Here is a 15,233-nt window from a genome sequence, read left to right as displayed (position 1 = left end):
TTCTGTCTCACAGGCAGTGGCTTGGCAGCTCCTTCCCAATGCAGGTATCCCATTTTTGCACCATTACCGTGGGATTTATTTCTCCAGGGTTTGTGGGACCTTTGTTTTGAGGGGGAAGGGAGGGAGGCACTGCTCATCCCCCAGCCCCAAGGCCTTGGGAAGCTGTGCTGCACCTCAAGCACGGCAGCTTTTCCTCTTGTAGGAGTCATTCTGCTCGTGGATTTACAATCTCTGAGCTGAAACTGGGCTTGGAGCTGAAGCTTTGGTTCCCAAAACTCCAGGCTGGTGCTGCTGGAGGCAGTTAAGGGAAATAAAAGCCCAGGAGAAATGCAAATCCCTGCTGGGAGTGGGATATTCCAGGTCACAGCTGGGATGCCACTTCTGTCTGCTGGTGCCACTTGTGGAACATCAATCCCTGAGGCGTTCAGGGTTTCTTCCTTGCAGCTCACAGATCCTGGAGAACACAAATTTTCCATTACTGAGATCCCTCTGCATCCCAGAGTCCCTGAACTGAACGATTCCTAAGGCTGAGCAGCTCATAAATTTCCCATTCCATGAAATGGATTGCCCTTGTTAAAAACCCAAACAACATCCCAGCTGTTCCCTGTGTCCATCCCAGCCCTAACAAGGGGAAAAAGGAACCTTTGTCCAAGAGCCTGGAGGGCTGGAGCTTTTTCCATAGGATACCTCAGCGGGCTGCTGGATTCATTATGGTGCCTTGGAGCTGCAGGATGTGTTTGGCAAGGCAAAAATTCCCTTTTTCTGCTCCTCGAGTCAAAAGCTGTGAGAAATGCAAATCTCTTGGGTCGTTCTGGAAGGCAGGGAAGAGGATGGGGTGGATTCCACAGGGTGGGATTGAGCCTGGCCCTGGCTCTCCTCTGTTGTGTGTTGTCAAAGCTCTGGAAGGATCCGTGATGGAAATGGCAAAGCCAAGAGTAATTCAGCTCTTGGAGGAGGCTGATGTGCTGCGCTGTTTTTTCCTTGGAAAACATTTAATTAAACCTTCCTAAATATCCTGAAAATGCTCATGTTTGGCTCTTCCACAGATGTGAAACAGAAATATTTGTATTTTTGAATCCCCATTCCTGCCGCCTGCCCTCCAGAAGTTCCCAATTTTCATGCAGGATTTTAACAAGCGCCGGAGAAAAACATTTTTGATGGCACTCACCTCGTCTTTCCACCTTCCCCTGAAGTGTGGCAGGAATCTTGTCTCTCACCTCTGAATGTGGGGATTTTTCCAGACTAAATCCAGGGAAGAGACACTTCCAACACCCTGGGAAGAGACGGTGGCAGTGCCACGAGGCAAAGCCAGGGTGACAAATCTGATTTATTTCAGGGCTGGGTTCCTGCTGTTCCCCTGGCACAGATGCATTTCTGAACTTCTGCTGCACCCCAAAAGCTGCTGCAGTCACTGTGGCAGCAGGGAGAGGGGGGACACTGGAGAAATTCCTGCTTTTTTTGGGAAAAAACACGTGCTGGGTGCCCAGCCAAGGCTGTTTGACAGCTCTGCTGGGGAGGGACGCTCACAGAATCACCAAAATTGCACTTTTCAGCCCTTCCTGCTGCTAACAAAGGCCACAGATTATCTCCTGCTCATATTCCTGAGCTGGAATGGGAGGGATGCTATGGAGAGCAGCTCTTCTCCTCCTCCCCAGAGGTTTTGGTGCCAGCAGAGCACTTGGGGAACAACAGAGCTGCTGTTGGGAGCAATGATATGAACAGCCTGGCGTGGCAGGGGCTGCCAGGGCTGCACTCACCCTGGTAATTGCCTTTTGGCTGCAGCACAGCACTGGGAGGCTCTGCCTGCTTTGGGGGACCTTCCCTGGGCACGAGGGATGGGGCTGAGAGGGAAGGAGAGCTCCAGAAGGGTTTGCAGCCCAATCCCAGCTGGGGAAAATCAGTGATTGAGGCTCTGCTGGGCTGCTGAGGGGCTCCATGGGCATGGAGAGCTCCACATCCATGAGGAATCCCTGCAGGCAGCATCTCTGGGGTGCTGGGCTCATCCCTGCTCTCTTCAGGGCTTTCTCTTCATGCCCATGCTCTCATCACACACCACTTTCCCCACTATCCCTGAGGTAAATAATCTGCCCCAATGGCTCAAACTTCACCCCAAAATTTCTGTGCTTGATTCCAGATGTATTTTTTATCCTTGGTGCTGATTCTGCTCTGCTGTTGGCATAATTCCCAGCAAAGTTTCTTTTTGGGCATGAATTTCCAGGATCTGCAGGTGAACCAGCTTCAGCCCCACTGAGTGGGAACTTTGAACAGCAAATGTTGCTCTCAACCCTGCTATAAAAACTGAAATTCTGAATTTCTGAACTTCTGGACTGGAGTGTTCAGTGAGTCTGAAGGGACAATTTATTGCAAAATATTCTCCTGCTGTGCCCATGGGGTTTCAGTGAAGGGAAATGATGAGGGACACACAGATTTGGTTTATCAGATGCTGGCAGCAGCTAAAACAGCCCCAGCCACGTTTCTGTCCCATCCCAGGGTGGATGGGGGTGGTGGAATGAATCACAGGGAAAAATGAGCAGAGTCACTGCTGGGATGTTGGGGGAGCTGCTTTGGGATTCCAGAGGTTCCCTTGGGAGGCTGGAATTGCTGCAGGGTCAGGATTTGGGGTGCAGCAAGGAGAGGGCAGAGCAGCACTCTGGGCTGGCCCTGCTCCCACCCAGGGGATCAGTAGGATAATGATTTTCCAGGGGAGCACAGGCTGAGCTTTTGGTGGATTTGTTTCCAACCTGGGTGAGGAATTTGCTCAGGCTGTGCTTGAGGAATACAAAGCTGCAGAGGGTTTTTAGTTATTCACTGGGGGGTGCAAAAATGCAGGTGCTGGAGAGGCCCAGCGTGTTGGGAAAGGGTTGGACCAGCACATCTGGGGTGTTCTCCACACTAAAACACAGCTCAGCTACCACAAAATGTGCCAAAAATCCCTCAGTTGTGTTATGATGTGACTGAGCAATTTCAGTTCAACACTGCTCAGGCACTCAAATCCTGCACCCCAAAATTAGCACTGAATTAAAGCCCTCTATGCCTAAAAAAAAAAAAAGAAAAAAAGAAAAAGCCACTTCAGAGTTTTTCCTGCCTTGGATTGGATCAAGTGAAAAGCCACAGGTGGAAGACTTGCAGGATATTTTTCAGAGCTGTCTGAGAATGATTTTGACATGTTTGCTTCCTTTGGGGTTGGCAAGCTCTGCTTCTCTGGGACTGAGCCCTGTGGAAACTTCTCATTTCTCTCTGCTGGCTGGGGAGGGGGAGGCCAGGTGTAAATCTGTGCTCTGAATCAGTTCTGCAGCTCAAAACACCCAAATTCAGGGCTTTTCTCAGCAGAACTTGTGCAGCCTGCACAGAAACTGCTGCTCAGCTTCGGGGGTTGATTCACTGGGAGTCTGTGGGAGAGCTGGGAAATATTTTCAGTTTGTTCCCCACGCCAGTGGCTCAGTGAATGAGTCACTTTTCCCTGGGTTTTTGTGAAAACTCAGAGCCACTTTTCCTTGGGTTTTCCTGAAAAACCAGAGCTACTTTTCCCTGGATTTTCATGAAAACTCAGAACAACTTTTCCCTGGGTTTTCAGGAAAACCCAGAGCCACTTTTCCCTGGGTTTTCATGGGGTTTTATGAAAACCCAAAGCCATTTTTCCTTGGGTTTTCCTGAAAACTCAGAGTTACTTTTCCTGGATTTTCATGAAAACCCAGAGCCACTTTTTCCTGTGTTTTCAGGAAAACCCAGACCCAATTTCCCTGGCTTTTCAGAAAAACCCAGACCCACTTTTCCCTGGCTTTTCAGGAAAACCCAGACCCACTTTTCCCTGGCTTTTCAGGAAAACCCAGACCCACTTTTCCCTGGCTTTTCAGGAAAACCCAGACCCACTTTTCCCTGGCTTTTCAGGAAATCCCAGACCCACTTTTCCCTGGCTTTTCCTGAAAACTCAAACCCACTTTTCCCTGGGTTTTCCTGAAAACTCAGACCCACTTTTCATGGGTTTTTCAGGAAAACCCAGACCCACTTTTCTCTGGCTTTTCATGAAAACCCAGAGCCACTTTTCCCTGGCTTTTCAGGAAAACCCAGACCTACTTTTCCCTGGGTTTTCCTGAAAACTCAGACCCACTTTTCATGGGTTTTCAGGAAAACCCAGACCCACTTTTCCCTGGCTTTTCATGAAAACCCAGACCCACTTTTCCCTGGTTTTTCACGGCCAGCTCCAGGCAGGAATTCTGCACATCTGATTGCTGGGAGTTCTCATCCCAGTCCCTGCTGCTCCTCCTGCTCTCTCCCAGGCTAGACTGCTTCCTGCTGCCTGGAGACAAACCAGCAGAGCCTGTGGGAAGGGCTTGGAGTGCCTGCCCCTGCTCCAGAGGGGTTTTTTTGGGAGAAACCCCCGGATCCAGCAGGGCAGGTGCTGCTCCCGCGGGCTCCGCGCTTCCTCTGCTCCTGCAATCCCGATTTCCTCCCCTCTCACATCTGCTTTCCACATTTGCTGCCTCCTGCTCCATCCTGGGGTCTTTCAGAGGAGACTTGAGGTTTTTTTTTTTGTTTTTTTTTTTTTTTGAGGTTTAAGAGGTTTTTGTTTTAGACTTAGCTTTGGAGTCACAATTTCTCAAGGGTGAATCAGATCGAGGTGGTGCTGGAGAGCTCAGAGGGGAAAAAAGGAGCAAATTCTCCATGGAGCCACTTTGTGGACTTTGCAATCCCCAAGGATGTATAAAAAAATCAGATTAGAAAAAGAGTGAGGATTGTGGGTGCTTAACTCAGCAGCAACCCCCCTGCAGGTTACTCAGTGCTGAGCAGAGGCAGGAGAGAGAGTCCTGATGAAAAATGAAATTATCTGGAAATTGAGGGGCCTTTGCAGTGGAAGCAGCTGAGAAAATGGTTTGTTTTAATCATTTCTTCCTCAGGGATTGAGCACCATGTCTCAGCATAAAGAGGCTGTTGATGCAGCAGTGAGGAGTTGGGAGTAAAAGCTGTTTCACTGCAGCAGCCCTGGGTGGAACAAACCCAAGGATGGGCACAGCCCGAAGGCTTTCCTGAGTTCTTGGTGCTGGAAGCATGGCCAGGGAAAGAGGAAAATGTGGCATCTGAGCCTCTGCAGCCAGACAATCAATCCCTGCTTGTGGAATTTGTTAAAAGCTAGACTCACCTGCAGGAGTTCTGTGTGAATTGATCCCAAGGAGTTTTGTGGGATAAATCAGTGGGACACAGAAGGACTGAAAGACAAATTAACTTTTGTATTTCCAATCCTGAACCAGGATTAGCGTGCTCCCAACGTCTTTAAATGTCAAAGGAAAGCTCCTGCTCCCTTTGGAGGGGGAAATGCCATCCCAGGGGTGTGAGAAAGGCCAGGAAAATCAGGAGGCACCACTGCTTCTGTGCCATAATGCCAAATGGGATTTGCCAGGGTTGGTGGTGCCAGGAGCTCTGTCCTGGGCAGGGAAATGCTGCCAGAGACCCCCAAACACCTCCTGCAGCTGATGCTGATGGAACAAACCCTTCCAGTCAGAGCACAGGGGAGCTCTGATTGCCCCTGACTGCATTTTGGGGTCTGGCAGAGCTGCTGCCCAGCAAGGAGAGGGAGGATTCCTCCTGGCAGCCCTTACGTTGCCATTTTGCACTTTAAGATGCTTTTTTTGGTGCCTTGTTTGGTCCCACTGAGCAGTTTTTCCTCTCCTTTGGGTCCCTGGCCTCAGCAGCAGAATTAGAGGAGCATTTTTTATTACATGTTAGCCAGCTAAGATGCCCAACAAATGCCAGTTTGCAGGAGGACATTTGTGAGCAGCATGAAATTGCCATCCTGGAAAAGCCCAGATCAGGGCTATAAATAGGGAGGGGGCTGGAATCTGCACAGGAATTGGGAATATCCCCTGGGAACAGGGCCTGGCTCTGGGCAGGACAGCCCTGCTAGCCCAGCTTGAGCAATCCAGCACTCTGAATTATTATTATTTTATTTCTTTTTTTGAAGCTGGCAGGATGCCACCAAACCTTCCCCTAATCCTTCTCCTTGCAAGGATGGGAATTACATCTGGCCAGGCTTTGGAGGAGCTGAGAGCTCTGAAAACTGAACCTCCTCGAGCCTGGTGTGCATTTATCTTCCTTTGCAGGACATTAGCAGGCAGAGTTTGTTTTCAGTGAGTTATTTAGCAGAAAGAGGGATTAGACCTTGGGCTAGCATTGATTAACCCCTGCATGTTGAGTTGTTTAACAGCATAATGGATTAGTCATGTTTGCTGCTGACCTTTGTCAATTGAATCCTTCAGCTGCAGCTCCTCGTCTGGCTTTTTAAAATACACAGCTCCTTAAAGAAAATATAAAATAAAGGAATAAAAAAAAAGTGGGATTTGTGCTAAAATAGCTTTGGAGTGAAGAGCTGAGCACAGAGCTGGGGCAAAGAGTCCCAGAATTTCTGGTCTTGGGTGTGACATGGCAGGAGTGGAGCCCCATGTGTGGGACAGGTCCTGAGGGCTCTGCAGGAGCTGGGGATGGATCAGATGGACAATTCCTGCCAAGGAATTGGGCTTTCTGTGGGGCTGTAGGGGGAAAGTCCAGCAATGGGATTTATGGCCATGCTGGCAGTGGAACCTGTCATGTTTGGTGATGAAGAGGTGACTTTTTAAAGGAAGGGATGGGGCAGAGGTGCTGTGAGCAGCAGCAGCTCATGGCCTTTGATGGAACAAAATTAAATCAGTTGAGCATCTTAGCTGGCTAAAATATAATAAAAACCCCATATAATCCTGCTGCTGAGGCCAGGGACCCAAAGGAGAGGAAAAACTGCTCAGTGGGACCAAACATCACACCAAGAAAAGCATCTTAAAGTGCAAAATGGCAACGTAAGGGCTGCCAGGGCTGGATAAAGAGCCCTCACAGAGATCACATTTGGGCCCAGGAGAATGTCTGAGCTGAGGGTGTCTCCTCAGACCTTCCATTCCCTCAGCAGTGCCACAAGAAGCTGTTTCACTTTGACTTTTTATTTTTTTTTTTTTTAACAAAATACCTTCCTGCTGCAGCCAGGAGCTCTTTCTGGGCTCGTTCTGCTGCAGTACAAGTCAGGTCAAGGAGTTTGTTTGGTTTACTAAAAACGATCCTCCAGTTCAAACAAAACTTAATTTGTGGAAGCCCCGTGGCCTCTGTGAAACACAAACCCCTCTGGCCTCCTGATTGATGAGCACAGAGCCAGGGGGAAGCCTGGCCAGAGGAAAAGGAGCTGGGGACAGGTCCAGGAAAGGCACTGGGGCAGGAAAAGGGGGAAGAGCCCCCAGAAATGGGAATCACAGGGGTGGAATGAGCTGGCAAAGGCTCTGCTGGCTTTGCTTCTGTGGGAAGGGAGAGGCTGAGTTTAGCTGAGGGGTTAGGGCAGGTCTAAGGTAAACCCAGGCTTTGGATTTGTCTCTGAATGTGGAAAGGTTTGGAGGAGGTTTTTCTTTGGTTATTGATGTATTTGAAGAAGCTCTTTTTGCTGCTCTTGACCAGATTTAATTCCAGCTAGGCCTTGCCCTGCCTCATCCCATTTTCCTTATTCTGCTGACATCTCTGACCAACCAGAATGAACACCCCAGGGGTGAGGAGGAAAATTTTGGGATCAGGCACCCAAGCTGAACCTCTGGAGCTGCTGCTGCCTCTGTAAACTTGTGACCTTTAATCTTCAGTCGTGATTCTGATGGGCAAAGCGGGGCTGGAAAATGAAATTTTTGTTCAATGGATTCCTTGTGGGGTCAGGGGGACTTCAGGAACTTCTTCAGTGCTTGACCCTTGTGGGGATCAGAGGCAAGGGGCAGCTCCCTGCTCCTGGGCAGCTCCTGGTTTCACACCACACTCTGTGTACCCCCAGGGATTATCTCCTGCAGTCCAGACAGATTATCTGGGTTTAGTCAGAGCTAAACTCTGCCTGCAGAGCAGAGGGAGAGGGGGAATTCAGGCCCAGGATGGGAGCAGGGAATGGCAGCTCCTCCCTGGCCCCAGGCTGGCACTGGGCAGGCAGAGGGCAAGGGCAGCTGAGTTCAGCCTCCTCACAGAGCAATTTATCCCAAATTTCACGGCTTGGGATGGCTCAAACCCATCCAAGGCTTGGCCTCATCACCCTGGAGCTGGAGAGGAGGCAACAAGGCTGGAAAAAGAGGAGGAGTGGAAAGTCTGTTCCCTTTATAAAGCTATTTCCTCTCTTCTGCAGAGCTGTGAACCACCCAAACATGCACAAAAACAAACCCCACCTTGTGCTGCCTGCTCTTTCCACGGATGGGGCTGGTCCTGGTGCCACCTCATGGCAAAAATCCCATTTCCATTCCCCCTGGAGCAGCTGGGATTTGGGAGAATTGCCTGCCCACCTCCTGCAAAGCCCCAGCAGGTGCTCAGCCTCAGGGGGGTGGGAGTTTGGGTTTTTCTGGGGGGAAAATTGAACTCTTGAAAGAGTTTTCCTTTTGATTCTTGCCCTTGGGGAGGTGCCTGTTGGATGTTTTCATCGTGCCTGGGTTCCAATTAAAGCATTAATTACCTGTTCTGCCTGAAAACCTGCAGCCTTCTGCTGTCAGTGGTGATGGGCTGCCCATCAGCATCCTCTGAAAATGTGGATTTGGGATTCCAAGCAGCGTTTTCGGGGAGGTTTGGGGGGAAATGCTGCAGCTCTGCAGGGTGGGAATGGGAGGGAGCAGCCCTGGATAATGCACTGAACTCCTTGTTCAAATTAAAGACCACCCAGAGCTCTGAGTTTGGGGCAGTGTTGAGCTCTGGGATTCCAGATGTGAAGTTTCCTCTGTGGATAAATGGAGAGTTTCGTTTGCCAAGCCTCTCCATCCAAAATGTCTCTTCAGGGCTAAATCCTCCATTTTTCAAAGCTGAATTTGGGAGCAATCCTTTCCAGGTGTGGGATTATAAATCAGGGCTGGGATTGGGGCACAGAAAATTGATAAAAATTGAATTAATGGCAGAGATGCCATCGTGTTTATAAATCTGCAAGGAGTAGAGGCTGGCATTGAGGCTGAGGAGGGAAAATGTGCATTTTATAGACGTGTTCTGGTATTGGAAATCATTCCTGAGAGCAGCTGCCTGTCCTAATTATTTATACAACAGCTCAGGTCATTTTATTTCCTCAATTCAGCCTCTTCCCCTCAGCTGGCCGTGGGGTGTGAGTGTTTATCAATAATTCCTTCAAACTTATCCCAGTCCTTTCAAACCACTCAGCGGTGGCTGAACGCTGCTGATGATTTCAGAGCAGATCAATTGTTTTCTTTTGTTACATTACCTACATCCCCTGAGCCTTTTTCCTGCTTTTGGAAGCCCACAGCCATCTCCTCCATCCCACAAACACCCCCAGCCGGGCTCCAGATGCATTTGGGAGGAAAACATCTCCACAAAGAAATTTGTTCCTTGAAGAAGTTTGGCCCCCAGCCCCTGCTGGGTTCCTCTGGCTGCTCAGACACAGCCCTGGCTGCCTGCTGGAGGGGTTTGGGGTTTGGGGTTGGGATTTAGGGTTGGGGTTTGGGGTTTGGGGTTGGGGTTGGGGTTGGGGTTTGGGGTTGGGGTTGGGGTTGGGATTTGGGGATGGGTTTGGGGTTGGGGTTTGGGGTTTGGGGTTTGGGGTTGGGGTTTGGGGCTGGGATTTGGGGATGGGTTTGGGGTTGGGGCTGGGATTTGGGGATGGGTTTGGTGTTGGGATTTGGGGTTTGGGGCTGGGGTTTGGGTTTTGGGGTTGGGAGTTGGGGTTTGGGGTTTGGGGCTGGGGTTTGGGGTTTGGGGTTGGGGGTTGGGGTTTGGGGTTTGGGGTTTGGGGTTGGGGTTGGGGTTTGGGGCTGGGGTTTGGGGGTTTGGGGTTTGGGGGCTGGGGTTTGGGGTTGGGGTTTGGGGTTGGGGTTTGGGGTTTGGGGCTGGGGTTTGGGGTTTGGGGTTGGGGTTTGGGGTTTGGGGCTGGGGTTTGGGGTTGGGGTTGGGGGTTGGGGTTTGGGGTTGGGGTTTGGGGTTTGGGGCTGGGGTTTGGGGTTTGGGGTTGGGGTTTGGGGTTGGGGTTTGGGGTTTGGGGTTTGGGGTTGGGGTTTGGGGCTGGGGTTTGGGGTTTGGGGTTGGGGTTTGGGGTTTGGGGCTGGGGTTTGGGGTTGGGGTTGGGGCTGGGGTTAGGGGTTTGGGGCTGGGGTTTGGGGTTTGGGGCTGGGGTTTGGGGCTGGGGTTGGGGCTGGGGTTAGGGGTTTGGGGCTGGGGTTTGGGGTTTGGGGCTGGGATTTGGGGATGGGTTTGGGGTTGGGGTTGGGGTTTGGGGCTGGGATTTGGGGATGGGTTTGGGGTTGGGATTTGGGGTTTGGGGCTGGGGTTTGGGGTTTGGGGTTGGGAGTTGGGGTTTGGGGTTTGGGGTTTGGGGCTGGGGTTTGGGGTTTGGGGTTGGGGGTTGGGGTTTGGGGTTTGGGGTTTGGGGTTGGGGTTTGGGGTTTGGGGCTGGGGTTTGGGGTTGGGGTTTGGGGTTTGGGGTTTGGGGCTGGGGTTTGGGGTTGGGGTTGGGGGTTGGGGTTTGGGGTTGGGGTTGGGGTTTGGGGCTGGGGTTTGGGGTTGGGGTTTGGGGTTGGGGTTTGGGGTTTGGGGCTGGGGTTTGGGGTTGGGGTTGGGGCTGGGGTTAGGGGTTTGGGGCTGGGGTTTGGGGTTTGGGGCTGAGGTTTGGGGCTGGGGTTGGGGTTTGGGGCTGGGATTTGGTATTGAGGTTTAGGGTTGGAGTTTGGTGTTGGGATTTGTGGTTGGGGTTTGGGGTTGGGATTTGGGGTTGGGATTTGGGGTTGGGGTTGGGATTTGGGGTTTGGGGTTGGGGTTTGGGGTTGGTATTTGGGGTTGGGGTTTAAGGTTGCCATCACCCCCCCAGCTGCTGTGACCCCTCCTGGAGCTCCCCCCAGCTGATCTGATCCTCTCCCACTGCAGGGTTGGCTCCCAAACTTGGCACGTGCCCGCTGGAATTTTCCAGTTTGCCAGCAGGAGCTGATTTCTGCATTTCTGTTGCTGTTGAGGAGGAGCAAACAGGTCTGTGCAAGCTCCCAAATCACCTGGGAAGCAACTGGGAACTCAGACTTCCTGCTCAGCAGAAGCTCCTGGGCCAGGTTTTCTGCTTTGCATCTGATCCAGGTCCAGGTTTGGAGGTTTTGGTGTCAGTCTGGAGCAGGAAAAAGGGAGGTGTGGGAGTTCACTGCTCTGAGCTGCTCTAATTTCCTTCTCTGCCGTGTTTTGGGGCTTTGGGAACCCCCTCCCCATGGCTGAGTGCCTCTGGAAGGGCAGGGAATGGCTGGGATGGCTGTCCAGGGGGTTGGGATTTTCCCTCACAGCTGCAGAAGACAATCCAGGTGCTCCTTCCCAAACACTGAGCTGCTTGTATGGCAGAAATCAGGGAGGGGAGGTCCAGAATCCTGGAATTTTGGGCAGAAATGGGACCCCCACCCCAGCTGGCAGGGTGAGCAGAGAGCCAGGGAAATCCTGATTCCCTTGGTGCCATAATCAGGGATCATTTGGAATCACAGGATTAGAGAATGGTTTGGGTAGAAAGGCACCTTAAAGATCATCAAATTCCAACCCAAGGGACAAGGGAGGGGATTTGCAACCCACAGGCTCTGCTGGGGCTTTCACCACCCTGCTTCCAAGTCCAAATTCTTGGGATATTTCACAGTCTGAACTCATGGAGGGGAGAGAAAGGATCTCCAGGGTGGTGTGGAACAGCTCCTGCTCCATGGAGCCACTGGGAGCCTGTGGGAAGGCCCACCTGGGAATAGTGGGATGTTCTGGAGCAGGAGGGAGGATGGACAAATCAATCCCACAATATTGGGGTATTCTGGAGCAGGAGAGAGGATGGACAAATCAATCCCACAATATTGGGGTACTCTGGAGCAGGAGGGAGGATGGACAAATCAATCCCACAATATTGGGGTACTCTGGAGCAGGAGGGAGGATGGATGGAGTCAATGCTGGGATATTTTGGAGCAAGAGAGAAGATGAACAATGTCAATCCCAGGATACTGGGATATTTTGGAGCAGGAGGAAGGACAGACAGTGTCAATCTTGGGATATTGGGATATTTTGGAGCAGGAGGGAGTATGGATGGAGTCAATCCCACAATATTGGGATATTTTGGAGCAGGAGGAAGGACAGACAGCATCAATCTTGGGATATTGGGATATTTTGGAGCAGGATTGAGGATGGATGGTGTCAATCCCAGGGCACTGGGATATTGGAGCAGGAGGGAGGATGGATGGATAGATGGATGGATGGATGGATGGATGGATGGATGGATGGATGGATGGATGATGGATGGATGGATGGATGGATGGATGGATGGATGGATGGATGGATGGATGGATGGACGGACGGATGGTGTCAATCCCAGGACACTGGGATACTTTGGAGCAGGAGGAAGGAGAGACAGTATCAATCCCAGGATATTTTGGGGCAGGAGAGAAGATGAGCAATGTCAATCCCAGGATATTGGGATATTTTGGAGCAGGAGGGAGGATGGATGGAGTCAATCCCACAATATTGGGATATTTTGGAGCAGGAGGAAGGACAGACAGCATCAATCTTGGGATATTGGGATATTTTGGAGCAGGAGGGAGGATGGATGGAGTCAATCCCACAATATTGGGATATTTTGGAAAAGGAGGGAGGATGAACAGTGTCAATCCCGGGATGTTGGGATATTTTGGAGCAGGAGAGAGGATGAAGAGTGTCAGCCCCGAGCTCCACCCGCGGTGCTCAGCACAGGTGCCTGCGGGGCTGCGCAGGTGCTGCCCCGGCAGATCTCACCTGCAGGCTCCTCCTGGAGAAGCAGCACGGTGGGATTGACCTGCCAGCCTGCAGTCACCTGGGCCCTCACAAAGGCAGGCCCGGAGGGGGTTTGCAGCCCGGGATGTGCCCGGGAGTGCCGCTGGCACCGTCCCCACTCGTGCAGCGCTGCCTCTGCCCGCCCTGCCCCGGGGCTCCGGGCTCTGCCGCTCACCCCCGCCTGCTCAAACGCTCTTCCAGCAGGGAAGCTCTTCCTGCCTCTGGCTCAGGCTCCAGCTTTTCCCGTTCCACAGCGAGCCTGGAAGCTGGGGGAAGGCAAAGGGAGGGATTTCCTACAGCTCTTCCCGCTGAATCCTTCAGAAACCTTCCCTGAGTGGAGAGGGAGCATCCCTTTCCCACTGCTTGATCCGGGGGGTTTGGCCTCCTGTCCTTTTAGGGCTTGGTGTGTTTGATATTGATTATCCATCCCAGGAACTCTCATTCCACCAGGTCAAAGCTTTATGGCTAAAACTCATCATGGGGCCAGGTTCTTCCATCACTCAGCCAAAACCAGGGGCAGGATGAGCCACCCCAAACTCCTTCCTGTCCTTCCTGTCCTTCCTTGGGTGCTGGGTGACCAAACCCACCGAGGAACGGGAGTCCAGGCTGGGCAGAGGGTGGGAATTCAGCTCATGGAAGTGTTTCTTCCCTGTGGATGGTGAGGGCCTTAGTTCTGCTGCTGTGCAGGGAGAGTGGAGAGGGTTGGGACACTCTGGTGTGGCCCAGGGGACATCAGTGCTCTGGGAAAATGAGCTCCAAAGGAGCTGGGACTGTCACCTGGATGTGACACCAGTGGTGCCAGCAGTGATGTTCAGGTCCTTGATGGCCCTGACAGAGAGAGAGTTGATAGCAGCAAGGATCTTCAAGGCATTTATTTAAGGGAAAGGGCTGGATTTTGTTGTTTTTTCCTTCTTTGGTCTCTATTTCATCAGGTTTTTGTTTTGTAGAGGGATCTGCAGCATTGTGGGGCACCCAGCTGTGCAGTGTGATCTGTCCTCTCCTGGGACAGGAAAGGAACTGGAGCTTTTATTTTTCTATAGAATCAGAGAAAAGCTTGGGTGGGAAGGAACCTTAAAGATGATCCAGTTCCAATCCTGTCCTGATATTGCAGTGCCAGAACCCTGAAATTTGGTGTTTTAGCAGTGTCACTGCTGTGGGAAGGGTGGGGGCTGAGGGACAGGGACAAAAAGAGCCCCAGGACCAGCAGCTCTCTGGCCCTTCCATCCCTTCCCTACCAGAGGATTTTGCCACCCCAATTCCCACCTATCCAGGGGGTTCCCTTCCCACTTCTTCCCCATGCACACACTCCTCTTTGTGCCAAATCCTTGCACTTCCCACCCCCCATTGGATGGAATCACAGAATATCCTGAGCTGGAAGGGACCCACAGGGATCCAGCCCAGTCCTGACCCCAGAATCCCACCCTGAGCAGGATCACTGAGCTTTGGGGCTGGGACCATCCCCTGGCACCTTCTGGCTGTAAAACCTGGCCCTGCTCTCCCACCCCAAGCTCCTGCCCCAGCTCCAGCCCTTCCCTCTCCCTGGGCAGCTGAGGGGATGGGGATTCTTTGTTTATTTTTTCTGCCAAGGTCGGGATTAAATGTGTCAGATGGTATTCCAGATGTGGATTGGTTTTTATCCACAAACCCAGAGTCCTACAGCCCTTTTTTCTAACAAGCTAAAACCCAGAGCCGTGTCTCTCCCTCTGCAAGGTCTTTTAAGGATAAACTGTCTAATTAGGAAATGACACTTCAATTATCTCTACTTTTAACCCAATAACCAACCACTCGTGGCCTGCAGTGTGGATTTTTTATCCAATTACACAATATCACCCAAGCTCATGAAGAAGAGGGTGAAGAAGATCCAGCTTTCACCCCCAAACTCCCATTTTGCCTTCTATATATTACTATATTCCATAACTTTACGTTTTCTATATTCTATGAATTTATATATTCTAAATTATATTCTAAAACTTTGTATTTTATATATAGAATATTTATATTCTAAACTCTGTTTTCTACCATGTGATATCACACACTCCTACTCAAACCTTATAATCACAATCTCTATAATACATTCTATATCTTTAAGTTCTCTATATTCTATAATCTCAAACTTTATAATCATAATCCCTATACTATATTCTATACTTTAAGTTTTCTATATTCTATAAATTTATATATTCTAAAACTATATTCTAAATCTTTATATTCTATATATAGAATATATATATTCTTAAACTTTAAGTTTTCAACAATGTGATATTACACACTTCTACTCAAACTTTATAATCTTAATCTCTATACTGTATTCTAAAACTTTAAGTTTTCTATATTCTATAAACTCATATATTCTAAACCTTTTTATTCTATATATGGAATATATATATTCTAAAACTTTAAGTTTTCAACCATGTGATATTACACGCTTCTACTCAAACTTTATAATCCCAATCTCAGTTCTGTCATTCCAC

The sequence above is a fragment of the Haemorhous mexicanus genome, chromosome 21, assembly GCF_027477595.1.
Source record: "Haemorhous mexicanus isolate bHaeMex1 chromosome 21, bHaeMex1.pri, whole genome shotgun sequence".
In the NCBI taxonomy this organism is placed as follows: domain Eukaryota; kingdom Metazoa; phylum Chordata; class Aves; order Passeriformes; family Fringillidae; genus Haemorhous; species Haemorhous mexicanus.
The sequence above is the reverse complement of the archived record's forward strand: the minus strand, read 5'-3'. Positions refer to the sequence as shown.